This window comes from Mauremys reevesii, linkage group 2, assembly GCF_016161935.1.
Source record: "Mauremys reevesii isolate NIE-2019 linkage group 2, ASM1616193v1, whole genome shotgun sequence".
In the NCBI taxonomy this organism is placed as follows: domain Eukaryota; kingdom Metazoa; phylum Chordata; order Testudines; family Geoemydidae; genus Mauremys; species Mauremys reevesii.
In genome coordinates, this window is record NC_052624.1 from 182,642,823 (window position 1) to 182,657,519 (window position 14,697).

General features: G+C 40.3%; 1 long non-coding RNA gene across 1 annotated transcript; it reads left to right on the forward strand.

Annotated features, from left to right (window-relative positions):
* Nucleotides 1–367: 367 nt before the first annotated feature.
* Nucleotides 368–11,231, forward strand: LOC120399445. Its single transcript, XR_005595170.1, has 4 exons — nt 368–708; nt 8,553–8,600; nt 9,688–9,761; nt 10,478–11,231. It is a non-coding gene; the product is annotated as an uncharacterized LOC120399445 (long non-coding RNA).
* Nucleotides 11,232–14,697: the final 3,466 nt, after the last annotated feature.

A 14,697-nucleotide genomic window follows, 5' to 3' on the forward strand; every position in this document is an offset into this window, starting at 1 on the left:
GTTTATGAAACTGCTGAAGTAAGACTTGTCACCTGCAGTGAGGTGGGGTCTCTGGGCTAACTCAATCAGTATTGAGCACAGTGGGCATCTGTGGAGATAGCACTTTGTTCACTGTCTGGATCTGGTGGAGACTTGAGCATGTACAAAGATAAATGAACCCCAGGGGAACTCACTGAAGAGGGGGCCTCTTGAACTAAGAGACAATAACCTGTAACCACAGGTGCTGATTTCAGCTTTCCCTGGGGGTGCTCCATCCCAAGGCCCGCCCCCACTTTCCCCCCTCCCCCAAGGCCCTACCCTTGCCCCCAAGTCCCCGCCCTGCCTCTTTCTGTCCCCACTCCTCCTCACCCCCCTCAGCATACCCCACCATCGCTCCGCCACTTCACGCTCCCCTCCCTGGTGTCTCCTGAACAGCTGATCGTCAGTGAGTAGGAGGTACTGGTGGGGAGGGGGAGGAGCTGATTGGTGGAGCTGATGACAGTTGATCAGTGGGTGGCTGGAGGGAGCTGAGCACCCACTTTTTTTTCTGTGGGTACTCCAACATTGGAGCACCCACAGAGTTGGCACCTGTGCTTGTAACTGTATAAGATCAGAAGAAATGGCACAAGTTGTTATCTTTACAGAGGGGAGACTCCTGCTGCAAGGTGTCTCATGAAGGGTGGATCCCAGATTTCTGAACTGGACAAGCGCTGTAAGAATTAACCATGGGTGAGAAATACCTTATTAGACAGGACAGTAACTTGTTAATAAGTATAGGCTATAGATTGAGTTTTATGTTTTTCTTTTACTTGTAACCTTATGTTTCCAAACCCTAATACTTGCTTTTATTTGAACCTGTCAAGATCTGTTAAATAAACTTCAATTTAGTTTTACTATAGACACATTAAGTGCCGGGTGTTAAACCTGGTAAACCAGTGAACTGGGGTGCACTGCTTTCATGGAGGCAGCGAATTGGTGTACAGTGTGGGTATTCAGAAGAAAAGGGACTGGGTACTCGAGTGTAACAAAATGAGGTATGTAAACTGCTAGCCTAAAGGAGGGAATCGCAGAGCTCACAGAGGCTGGCTGGGAGTGTTTCCTCTCATGGGCACAGGCAGGGCTCCTTCCCACTGTGAGCAAGTGGCATTGATTCACCCTGGACACCTCACCTGAAAAGCGTGTCACCTTGCCATGCTACAAGTACTATCAAGGTTTTGTAACTAGTCTGTGATATTCTCATTTGACTCAGAAACACCAAGACTGATTGGGTTGTGGCCATGCAGCAGCCTTTTCTTTTTGAAACACAACCATGTATCAAGTGAGTTTGTGCATCCATCCCTACCACTCTGCCTAAGTCTGCATTTCAGGCTAATCTGGACATTTATTCACACTGCTTCAGCAGGATATGGAAGGCCCAGAGGACCTGGTCATGAAGCAGCATCCACAGTACCTGAGGCAGAGTACTGGGATATCCTATTGCACTGACAGCTGAGAGGGAGGGAAAACAGCCTACATAGAAACAGTTGCAAGTCCCTATCCATACAACTAAGTAAGCACTTAAGCATGTGCTTCTGTCCATTCCTATTTAGAAAAGCATTTAAGTCAGTGGTTCTCAACCTATGTACCTTTGTGAGCTGCATATGTGTTATGTTTTATGTGGGCTGTATTCATACAATAGATATATATTACCTGTTTGGCCCTGAGGATGTCACATGGGCTGTAGCTATGTGCTGATTGGGCCGCAAGTGGCTGTGGGTGAGAACCAGTGATTTAAGCACATGCTTAAATGGGACTGTGACAGGGTGTACCAACCTCGCACTGGGCTGACGGGGTGGAGAAGGGCAGCAATCATCGTGGGCCCAGGTGGCCACACTCCCTTTCCCCTGCTGCACATGCTCCAGTTGGAGAGGCCAGATAAAAGAAGGGAGTCAAGCTCAGTGAGGGTTGGCGACAGAGGAATCTGCCAAGAACTTTGCTGAAAATATGTTCTTCATCTTAGCAATGGAGCTTTGACTTATCACTCATCTGCCCACCTTTATTCGAATACAGTTCCTTCTGATCTGACAGCTCCTTCTGATCTGACAGTTCAGGCATTGTCAGTTTCATCCAAAACAATTTACAAACTTGGAACCTAATCCTGTAAACCCTTAATCATTTGATCAATCCCATTGAAGACAATGGGACTATCTGCTTGACTATGGACCACTTTTGTGGACTGGTAAAAGTTTCAGGAATCTGTTCCTATAAAGGAAGTTGAATCCCCCATTGAAATGCAATGTTTGGGTACAATACCATAGAGCAGTTTAGGATACAGTTCTACTTAAAATTTGTCTTTTAATAAGTCATACATATGCTGAAATGGCTCCTCACCCAACTCCCATATTCCATATAAACAGATTGAATACTACGTATGTGGGGGGAAAGTGAGTAGTTAAGTATATTGATGTTTGTATATACAAAGGGGGATGTCGGAGGGGACGGAGAGAGCATGGGGGCCCCGGGTTGGGGGAAGGGCAGGGAAGAGTCACATGGAGGGTCACATGCCCCCCTTGTGTCCCTCCCATGAGTGCAGTACTGGCAAGAAATTATTTCTGCTTGCACCACTGCCTTCCCCTGTGCCAAGCAGAGCTCTGATCCAGCAAAGACTCTTTGCTCTAGAAGACTGAAGGTGGGTGTAACGATGCTGGCTTTGGTGGGACCAACTGAGAGTACCAATTCAGGATAAATTGCTTAGAGCAGGGCAGTTACAGCCCAAAGCTGGGGTTCCACGGCAAACCAAACCAGCCAGAGAGGGAAGACTTTGCTTTTACCCTGCTGGCTTAACCATAAGTCATACAAGCAATTCCCTTAGACACTCCAGTTTCCCAGTATCACCACCAGTGCCACTCATTATGGGGATGAAAGGTTATGAAAACCAATACCCCAGTAAAAGAAAAAAGGTTCTCTCGATCCCAAAGGACCAAGCCCCAGACCCAGGTCAGTACCCAAGTTAGCTCTTACCCACAAACATGCTGTTGCCAATCCTTTAGAATCTAAAATCTAAAGGTTTATTCATAAAAAGAAAGAAATATAAATGAGAGCTAGAATTGGTTAAATGGAATCAATTACATACAGTAATGGCAAAGTTCTTGGTTCAGGCTTGTAGCAGTAATGGAATGAACTGCAGATTCAAATCAAGTCTCTGGAGTTCATCTATAGCTGGGATGGGTCATTCAGTCCTTTGTTCAGAGCTTCCGTTTGTAGCAAAGTCCCTCCAGAGCAAGAAGCAGGATTGAAGACAATATGGAGGAGATGTAGCAGCCTTTTATAGGCTCTCTCTTGAGGGTGGAAACCCCTTGGTTCTCCTGTGCAAGATAACAGCAAGATGGAGTTTGGAGTCACGTGGGCAAGTCACATGTCCATGCATGACTCAGTTCTTTACAGGCTGATGCCATTGTTTACATGTTAGTTTGAATGTTCCCAGGATTGGCGTCTCCCAAAGTCCATTGTCAGTTAAGTGTTTCTTGATTGGGCACTTACTGAGAATAGTCCCTTCTCAAGAAGCTGACCAAATGCTTCACTGAGGCTACTTAGAATCAAAACACATTAAGAGAGAAGTACATAGCCAATATTCATAGTTTCAACTACAAAAATGATACACACATACAGCTAGCATAATCATAATCAGCAAATTCTAACCTTTCCATAGACACCTTTCATGACAACCTTTGTACAATATTTGCTGCAAATATATAACAGTGGTTGCAACAATGATCTACGTGGTCAGTCTTAGGTTATGTCAGTAATGTCACAGTGGGATGTTGAATTTATTGTAAATTTAAAGATAAGAGTACCTGGATATTTTTTGAAACATTAATTTAAGGCTCTGGTTCCTGGTTTTTAATGTCATGATGGTTCTATTAGTGGAAAGGCATTTGATCCAAGTAGACAAAGTTCTGGATTACAGTCCTTTCAAAGGCGCTTCAAAGATCTCTGTTGTGTATCAGGGCAGAGAAATTGTTTCCTTGGCATCAGATACGCAGTTAGGGGGAAAAAAGCAATTTCATATAGTATGGAAATATTTTATCAAGGGCTTATCCATTATTTACCCTTGACTGACGTTGGAAGTTGAAGCTTGAAACTTGAGGTCAACAGTTATGTAGCTCAGATGGTTAATAAAAGAATTATCTAAAGAATTGGAACTGGGAGGTCAGGGGCTCCATTTGATCAGGCACCAATTGATCACTAGAAGACCTCCCCCTTTGGGAGTGGTTGTCTGACAGCAGTTTCATCTGTCATCTGTCCTGCACAGATGGTGAGTCAGTGAATGCTTTGCTGTTCTGTTCAGCTTTATTTGATTAAGCAATTGGGCCTGTTAGGTCATGTGGAAGGAGCAGACATTGGTGTTAATATTTGAAATGCTGCATGGGAGTTATTGGGAGCTGTGCAGCTAGCTATCCCACAGCAGCCTGAATATTTAGTTCTAAATCTGATTATATAGGTTTTAATGCAGTGCAGAAAATGTGGGATCTCTACACATAAAGGGAAGGTGTGACTGTGTGCGTGGTGGTGGATGAGAGAGATGACTAGCTGGCATTTGAAGGAGATGCAGTCCTGTGCCCTGGGAACGCTGCATTCTATAAGCTTATTGGCCTATTGACTTGCTGGTGTAACTCCTTTGACTTTAGTGCTGTTACACCTGTACAAGTAAGAGGAGAATTGGACCTAAAATATTTAGTGCTGTGAATAAAACTGCTTTCTTCCATAGATACTACATGTTTGGGATGTGAGTAGTGGAGATGGAACATGTTTTTGGGTTGTACACCCAGGTACAAAGTCTGTGCTAGACCACAAAAGACGCATAGGCAATTAGACCTGGGCTACAGTGTAGTGATTTTGGAGATGCTCTTTCACAGAGGCATCCAGACAGGTGGTGGCAATGGAGCAGCAGTAATCCAGGACGCTGGGCAGGCAGCGAGATCCTGGCATGTGTTTTAAAGCACTGGGGAGAAGGTGCAGCAGCACACTCACTGTGAACAGCAGAGAACAGGTGTGTCAGCAGTTAGGGGATAGTGATAAACAGACAGCCCTGAAGGGGCAGCCTAGAAGAGGAATGTCTGCTCTGTGAAAAGAAATAGTTTCAGCATCATGGGAGCATTACAGGGTTTTGATCTCTGAGATCCTTTATGATGCCACGGGACTACTGGGTTAAATAAAGTGTTGTGAGAAGTCCAGGAACAGTTTTGTGTGGAATTTTCTACAATTATATTTTGCCCCATTTTTGCATATTTGAAATTGTTCACTTTTGTGAGTCATAAATATAGGAAACTCATTCAATAAAAACAATTTTGTTTGAAAATAATTATGTAAATATATATAAATGCTAAAATTTTAAGCAAATTTGAATTTCATTACAAATACGCCTCCCATTTAATTAGGAATATGGGGGTTGCAATGTATGCAACTATAGATACTCATTGGATTGATGCAGTCCTGCTCATAGAGCCATACACAAAAGCAACATTGTTAGTATTATAATTGGTTGTACTTCTGTGTTTTTTATCCTTTGCAAAATTATACCTTTGAGAAAGAGTGGAGTTAATCATCTTTGGTTTAAGGGGACAACAGAACTCATGACTGATATTCCAGTTATTAATGATGCCAAATTAAGACTGCCTTTAAAAGTTTATAATATTAATCTAACACGGAAATTGTAACAGTTTAATTGATCTTTTCTCTTAAATTAGTTATCCAGACTTTTATAAAACATTCTAAATAGAAATGCTGTAGTTAATAATGGGAATCCCAGACAATATTGTTTTGTAGGAAGTAGATAGCTTAGGGACTGGTAATGGGATACAAGGCCTTCACCTTTAATTCATTCGTGTGAATGTAGCCATTGTTGGTGTTCATGAAAAGCTGTTACCATCTGTTGGGTGTTAGGTAACCTACACAAAATGAGTTGGTCTCAGGTTGATTTCAATGGACAGCTGTCCACAACACAGAAACCAACAAATGAGGGGTTAAGTTCTTAATGTTTGTAAAATAGTTAGCGATATTTAGTATCGAAGTGCAAAGTATTTTATTGTGCCAAATTCTGTAGTTATTAGCTGAGACTTACTCAGCCAAAATCCTCCGACTTCAATAGGACTTGAGCTTGAATATGTTTTGAGTAAGGTTTGGAGGATCTTGGTTCACGCTTGTTACCACCTTCACACCCACAGGACGGTCCACTCAAATTGGACTTGAGGCTCATTGATAGGGCAGGGTGCTCATTGTGTTATTACTGCCTCTATTGTACTTACCCTGTGGATAAATGTGAGAATTTATCTTAATTTTAGTTACTGTGTTCCCCTCTCAGAAGCTAAGGGGATAGGGAGGCACCCTTGAAGTATGAAAGACCAGCCTTCAGGCATCTTTAACAATGGCAAATTCACTGGCAAATTACAGTTCTTAAAGATACAGTATGTTCTAGATCTAGAATCTCACTCAGTGCAGATGCAGAACTCTCAGGTTCTCACTCTCTGTTCACCTCATCTTTATATATGTGGTTGAACCTCTGGGTCTAACAAGTGCTACTTTCAGAAAAGCTGGCTTCTTGCCCTCCCAAAGGAAATCATTGATAAGTCAACTATGAGAATAGCCACAGCATCTCTGCACTTTCCCTCACTAGCCAAGAGAGGAATGGATCCCACTTGCAAATCATAGCCTGCAGCTCCTCAGCCTATCTAGTCAGTGCATAACACAAGCAGGGAAGTGTCTGTGATTGTGCCTACCACAGTGAGACAGACAGTGCTTTCCTGACACAACTATTTTTATCCACAAAATAACCTGAAAATTCCTTGACACACAACTCCTGAAAGGAAGGGTGCAAACTGGATTAATCAGATTGTTCATTATTTGGAATTGTTCTGATTGTGGTAGGTCAATTGGCCCTTGAGACCCTGATGGTCTCTCCAGCTTGAGTACTCATATGGTGCCCATTACCACAGCATGTGAGTACCTCTCAATCTTTGATGGATTTATTATCACAACCCCGCTGTGAGGTAGGGAAGTGCTACTTTCCTCCTTGTACATATGGGGAACAGAGGCACAGAGCAGCTAAGTGACTTGCCTAAGGTTGTACAGGAAGTCTGTAGCAAAGGTCTCCTGAGCCCCAGCTTGCTGCTTTAATCACTGGATCATCCTTCTTTGGTGTATTCCTTGTGCACCCAAGAATCCCACTGAAATTGAACGAAGTTAGCTTCTGCTAAATATGGAAAAATTCAAAATTTGCAATGTTGGCCAATTAAAAAATGACAATTTTGCAATATTTTACAAAACCACACCATTGGGGGGATACATAAACAGTGAAATAAAATTGCAGAAAATTCTGTGTGGGGAATGTTCTTTTTCTTGCATAGTTCTATTCTATCAACTTCAGGTATAATTGAGGCTGGAGCTGGGCCCTACAGTAATGCCCCATATGTTTAGGGCAGTTTAACACGATTTCTAATACTTATCCCTCCTAATTCAGGCCTCCACAAAAGCATGGCTTCTAGGTAATGCCTCAGTTCACCCTATGTTGTTAAAATTGAGTTAGCCATGTAAAATTGCACTTATGAAATTCCAGATATCTTGTTGCACTGTAACAATATGTTTTCTGACCAGAATATAATACATGGCTATGTAAAATGTGTGATTTTTGGTATGTCTCCCCAAATGGCCCTTGAAAAAGCCTGGAAAGAATGTGACCTGACTATGTAGACCTCCTTCAGTACACTGGCTTCACAAACTTCTGAGTATCATGAAATATCTTTCATCCTAGCATGGTCAGTGATGATATCAGGAAAAGATATCTTAAAAAGAGAGCAAAACAACAACAAAAGGAAGCAGAAAGCAGTTGGGCGCTGGGGGAGGAATGCCCAGCCTAGAGCCAGTACCTCTGTGCTATGATATTTATTCATTAAATGAACTGAGCAAATTCTGTTGTACAACTGGAGTAACTACATTAACTTCAAAATAATTACTCTATAAAGGCCCAATCTAATGCCCATTAAAGTCAATAGCAAAACTCCAGTTTACTTCAATATGCAATGCATCAGGCTTTATGTGAGAGCAGGACTTGAGTCAATATGCTTGAATTTCCTCTCCATTACACTCATGTAAGTCTATTGGCAGTAATATGGGTTGCAGTGAAGTACATTGGTGTAACTGTGTAGAGAAGCAGGCCCATTGACTGCTAGGAGGCGTCATTGGATTTCCTAACAATGGCTGCTGCAAAGAATATAAAATACAGCAAGATGTACTTTATGTGTATCTTTGTATATAAATGTACTGGTTACAACACGTCAGATTTTGTTTATATTGTCATGGGCTATGGCAGAAGTAACTCAGTTGTTCTTGTAAACCTGAACCGAACACTTCCTTGTAATTACAATGCATACTCCACTGGTCTAAGTGGAAGGATAACAATTTGCATATTTTAATCTGGAGGTTAGGGACCTCTGTCAGATTAACAGCCTGGTCCAGGTCAGCAAGGGGAAATGGAAAGGAGTAAAGTAATTGAAAAGGCAGTTCACAACAAAATGAAATTTGTCTTGTTGTCACTTAAGGTTGTCTTCACGTCTGTCTGTAGGAGAGAGGTCTGCCTAAGAATGAAGGTGGGAAAGAAAATAGTAGATCACTAAGGACCAAAGGATAATTTTCTTAATAACTATTGCAATTATAATATAACTTTATGAAGAAGACTGGGAAAAGGAGCCCAGGTGGTATGTCCCCTTTAGAAAACAGCAGGTGTCTTTTGAATAGAAATATTATCAATATTCACAAGGTAGATCTAAAGTTTGTCCTCGAAGATGAGTAGGGTACAGAGGACAAGAATTACTTAACGAAATAATTCACTATAACATATTGATAGTGAAAGCTAGCAGGCAGGAAAGGATTTGCAACAAAATTAAGGTTTCTCATTTGAAACAGCTGCAGCAGCCCTTTTCCTGGGGCTCACATAAAGCTCTTTGTCAGAAGGAACACACTATATTTTTTTCTTCCCTGAACTTACTGATATGGCAAAACTTAAATGTCAATGCTAACTTTTACGTATGGGACCAGACACAAATTTCTCTGTCTTGAAATACAGGCCAGGAGAAAGTAGCCTTGTGAAAAATCTCCTCTGGCTGTGTTTGCTGTGTGTACTTGTGTGTGCTCAAATTCTTCTAAATATCATGTGTTTTCAATTGGGCTTTGCATTAGCAAGACTATGGCAACTGCTGCAAGGAGGGAGAGGAATGTTGGTTTCAACTGGATGGGTTTTAGGGAAAGCTATTATCTGGGCCTATAATCTCTCACAGGAAACAGTAGAATTTCAAATCTTTGCATGGATGGGCTGGGAAAGCTGTTTCTGAATGTTGCAGACTGCTAGCCCTGGAAAAAAGAGGGATATGCCTTTATTTAAAAGGCTTGTTTCCCACTGGTGAGAAGTCTTTGCTAGTCAGTGTATTTGCTTTTACAGTACATCTTTGTGGAAGCTATGGCAAATCCTGCTAGAGTCAAGCTGTTGAGATTTTTCTCCTTTCTGTTAAAGGGAAGTTTTTTAGTCTTGTTCATGAGCAATGAGGCGGAGCAAAGTTAGCTATAGCATCAGTGTATGTGGTCTCTGTTAACTACCGAAAGCTGCTAGAGTTATCATAAAATGTGCTATGTTTTTAGTCATTAGATCTTCATTCATATTGTCTCTATTCTTGCATTCAGGGAAGAAAGATTTGTTTTCCTCAAACACATTCTTTTAGCAGCATGGTGTGAAAAGATGGAGTGGACACTCAGAGGTAGGTGCTTAAACCTTCTAGCAATAGTGCAGATAATTCCTGCCACCCTCCCCAAGTTAACTGACAAAATCATTTTACATCGACACTGAAGATGTGAATAATAATGTACCAAACAACTAAACCAGGAGAATCTTCTAAAAGAGTAGTGATACATTACACTTGGGAGTGGATCACCATAGAATTGGAATGTGTGGATGCCACTGTTATGAAAAATACTCCCTTGGTTAAATGTAATTGAACCAAAATTTCTACTGAGTTATAGTGATGATGAAATGGGAAAAATCTAGACAAGTTTCAAACTCTCCTTTGAATTTTTTTTTTTTTTTTTGAGAAACCGGGATGCTTGTGTGGAAGTATCTGCTAGAAACAAAATCATTAAGAGAATGCTAAAGCTTATGTTGTTGTTATTATTTTATTTATTATTAATTTGTGTCATGGTAGCACTTAGAGACCAACCAAGACCAGGGACCATTATGATAGGCACTGGACAAACACCAAGTATTAGTCCCTGCCCCAAAGAGTTCACAATCTAAATATTATTAAGTATTCAAAAGTCGTGAAATTTTCATTCAATCTAAGAAACTTATGGGCCCTATTACTATGCTACTGTAAGTATCTGAGTAAAGAATCTGAGCACCACACAGTGTTGGATGTATTTATCTTTATAACACCCCTTTGGGGTATGGAAGTACTATTATCCTCACTTTTTTTAACAGGTGGGGAATGGATGCATAGAGAGACAAGTGACTTCCCAAGATCACACAGGAAGTCTGTGATGGAACAGGGACTTGATCCCTGGTCTCCAAATCATAGGCAGCCACTGGACCATCCTGCCTCTCTCTGTTTACATGTGTAACTGTCCACAGTTTTAGACTGAAGCAAAACGAGTAAGATTTGTACATACCCAGTCATCCAATGTTATCAGTCATTCACTTTACACTCAACAACATAAACTAAAGAGTAAGGTCCCAGTCAGCTGAAACGTCAGGTGAGATTAGTAAGAAGAGACCAATTAGAATTCCAATCTGCTATAATATTAATAGATTCTTAGATTCCAAGGCCAGAAGGAACCTCTGCGATCCTCTGACCTCCTGTATAACACGGGCCATAGAACTTCCCCAATATAATTCCTAGAGAAAATCTTTTAGAAAAACATCCAGTTTTGATTTTAAAATTGTCAGTAATTGAGAATCCACTACGACCTTTGGTATTCCAACGGTCAATTACCCTCATTGTCAAAAATTTATGCCTTATTTCTAATCTGAATTTTGTCTAGCTTCAACTTGCAGCCATTGTATTGTTGTACCTTTCTCTGCTAGATTGAAGTGCCCATTATTAAATATTTATTGCCATGTACATACTTACAGACAATAATCAAGTCACTCTTTAACCTTCACTTTGTTAAGCTAAATACATTGAGCTTAGTCTAAGGTATGTTTTCTAATCCTTTAATAATTCTTGTGGCTCTTCTCTGAACCCTCTCCAATTTATCAACTTCCTTCTTGAGCTGTGAGCACCAGAACTATACACAGTATTCAAGCAGCGGTCGCACCAGTGCCAAATACAGAGGTAAAATACTCCTAGTCAAGATTGCCCAATTTATGCATCCTAGGATCACATTAGCTCTTTTGGCCATAGCGTCACATTGAGCGCTCATGTTCAGTTGATTATCCACCACAACGCCCAATCTTTTTCACAGTCACTGGTTCCCAGGGTAGAGTCCCGCATCCTGTAAGTATGGCCTATGTTTTTTCCTAGATGTATATATTTACATTTATTCATACTAAAACACATATTGTTTGCTTGTGCCCTATTTGCCAAGCAATCTAGATTGTGCTGAATCTGTGACCTGTGCTCTTCATTATTTACCATTCCCCCCATTTTTGTGTCACCTGCAAACTTTATCAGTGATGATTTTATATTTTCTTCCAGGTCATTGATAAAGGTGTTAAATAGTGTAGAGCAAAGAATGGACCCCTGTGGGACCTCATTGGAAATAACTCACTTGATGAAAATTCCTTGTTTACAATTATACTTGGAGAACTATCAGTTAGCCAGTTTTTAATCCACTTAATGTGTGCCATGTTAATTGTATATCATTCTTGTTTTTAATCAAAATGTCATGCAATACTAACTCAAATGCCTTACAGAAGTTTAAGTATATTATATCAACACTATCACAGTTATCAACCAAACTTGTAATTGCATTTGGAAAAAAAAAGATATCAATTGAGTTTGATAGGATGTATTTTTCATAAACTCATGTTGATTTACACTAATTACATTACCCTCCTTTAGTTCGTCCTAGTCAAGTCCCATATCAGCTGCCCATATCTTACCTGGGATCTATGTCATGCTGACAGACCTATAATTACTCAGGCCACCCTTTTTACCCTTTTTTAAAATTGGTACATTCTTCCAGCCTTTCTGGAACTTCCCCAGTGCTCCAAGATTTACTGAACATCAACATTCATGGTCCAGCAATCTTCTCAGCCAGATCTCTTAAAACTCCTGAATGCAAGTTATAAGAAGCTGAAACTGTCTAACTTTAGTGATCTCTGTTTAACATCCTCCTCCAGGAATGATACACCCACACCTTGAATACTGAGTGCAGATGTGGTCTCCCCATCTCAGAAAAATACACTGGCATTGGAAAAGTTTCAGAAAAGGGCAACAAAAATGATTAAGGGTATAGAATGGCTTCCGTATGAGGAGAGACTAATAAGACTGGGACTTTTCAGCTTGAAAAAATGGTGACTAAAGGTGGGATATGATAGAGGTCTATAAAATCATGAGTGGTATAGAGAAAGTAAATAAGGAAGTGTTATTTACTCCTTCTGATAATACAAGAACAAGGGGACACCAAATGAAATTAATAGATAGGAGGTTTAAAAGAAACACAAGAAAGTATTTTTTCATGCAACCCACTGTCAACTTCTGGAACTCCTTGCCAGAGGGTGTTGTGAAGGCCAATACTATAATGGGGTTCAAAAGGGAGCTAGATAGATTCATGGAGGATAGGTCCATCAATGGCTATTAGCCAGGATGGGCAGGAATGGTGTCCCTAGCCTCTGTTTACCAGAAGCTGGGATTGGGTGACAAGGCATGGATCACTTGATGATAACCTGTCTGTTCATTCTCTTTGAGGCACCTGCCATTGGCCACTGTCAGAGGACAGGATACTGGGCTTGATGGACCTTTGGTCTGACCCAGTATGGCCATTCTTATGTTCTTATGTAATGGAAAGACTATTATCATCACAGTATGATGAGACTATATCGTCTGGTTTTTCCCCAACTGAAGAACAGAAATGTTTCATGAACATTTCTGCCTTTTCTGCATTATTATGGATAATTCTGCCACTTCCATCTAGTAATGGACCAATACCATTGTAAGAACCCTTTATATTTACATTTTTCATTCTTTGCATTTTGTTCCTTTTGTTCTTTTTGTGTACATGTTGCCTTAATAATAAAGAAAACATTTCTGATCATTATTTTTCCCCTTAGAAAATTTTGTTTCATTTTACTGCAAAACTGTGTAGTGAATTGGCTCACAGGATTAGTAATGGGGTACACAGCTTTTCACACCAAGACTGCCAGTTCAAAGTCAGCCCCAAATGGTAGAGATGGGCAGATATCCACACCAAAGAAATTGCCACATTAAGGCATTTGTTGGCAGTTTCAACAGGGAGTTTAAGGCATGAACAGATATAGCATGCCAACTACCATGATTCCCAGATGATAGTTGACATTCCACCCCCATGATTGAAAGAAAATTGAGCTTTTCTGTACATATCTGAATCTGCCTTCCCATATAAAGTTATGGCTTTGTGGGACAGTAAAGGCCAGGTTTTTCTTTGGGCCTATCTCAGGATAGGTCTACACTAGTGTGAATGCAGCACATACCAGCAAAATTGCACTTTTGCCAGTTCTTGTTTCAGCGCCCACCAAGCAAAATAAGCTATAGTAATAAAAGTGCAGTTTTGCTGATAGCTACATCTACACTGGGGCTTTTTCTGGCGCCGATATATTGGTCAGGGATCACCTTTCCTTGGGTACAGAGAGTGTGTTAGGAATATTTTTCTGGATACAGAGTAGATAATGGCATATGTAGTATTGTTAAATATTGGAGAAATTCTTAATCTGTTCATACCAGTGTTTCAATGGGGTACAAAGCATACGTCTGTTTTTAAATTTCTCTAGTTTCAGGATATTGAACGTTGGATTTGTTTCATTACTATATCACTGCACAAGTTAAATTGATAGTGACAGTTCATTAAATCAACAAATACAAACAAATCTCTATATTTTAGGGAGCAAAGCTACTCTTTAGGATTTTGATAGTATTCAGTTCAGGTCTCTCTGTGGCTTGATGCCAACCTTCACTATAACTGGGCTTGGCAGAATTTGATTTTTTTAACAATAATTTTGATGGATACTGATGTTTATTTTTAAGCATTTTTTATTTTTCATCAGTTTTAAATTTTCACAGTTGTGGGGAATTATGGGGTGTGTGTGTCAGATAATGGGGAGCCGACAATAAATATTTAATGATAGTAGGTGTTGAGACTCAAAAGTTAAAAGCTTTATAACTGTTCAAACACACATTGTCAACAGCGCATGTCAAAATAGATAAAGTAAATATCTTTAAATCAAACTATAATAAGTTGTCAATCAGCATTTTTCTTAGTTGGCCTATCTGCAAATGGTGATTATTATCAGTGGGAATATTTTTTTGCAGGTTTGTGTATGATGAAATTGACATTTGCTGACATTTACCGATAAAAATCTAATCCTTCCACGCCTAAATATATCACATAGACTGAAGCATACTAGGGTGGATTCTAGTTCTAACCACTTGACCATAGACTCATGGAAAACTTGGAGCCATGATTAGGCATAATTAGTTTCTATTTAACATAAGTTACTGCAGG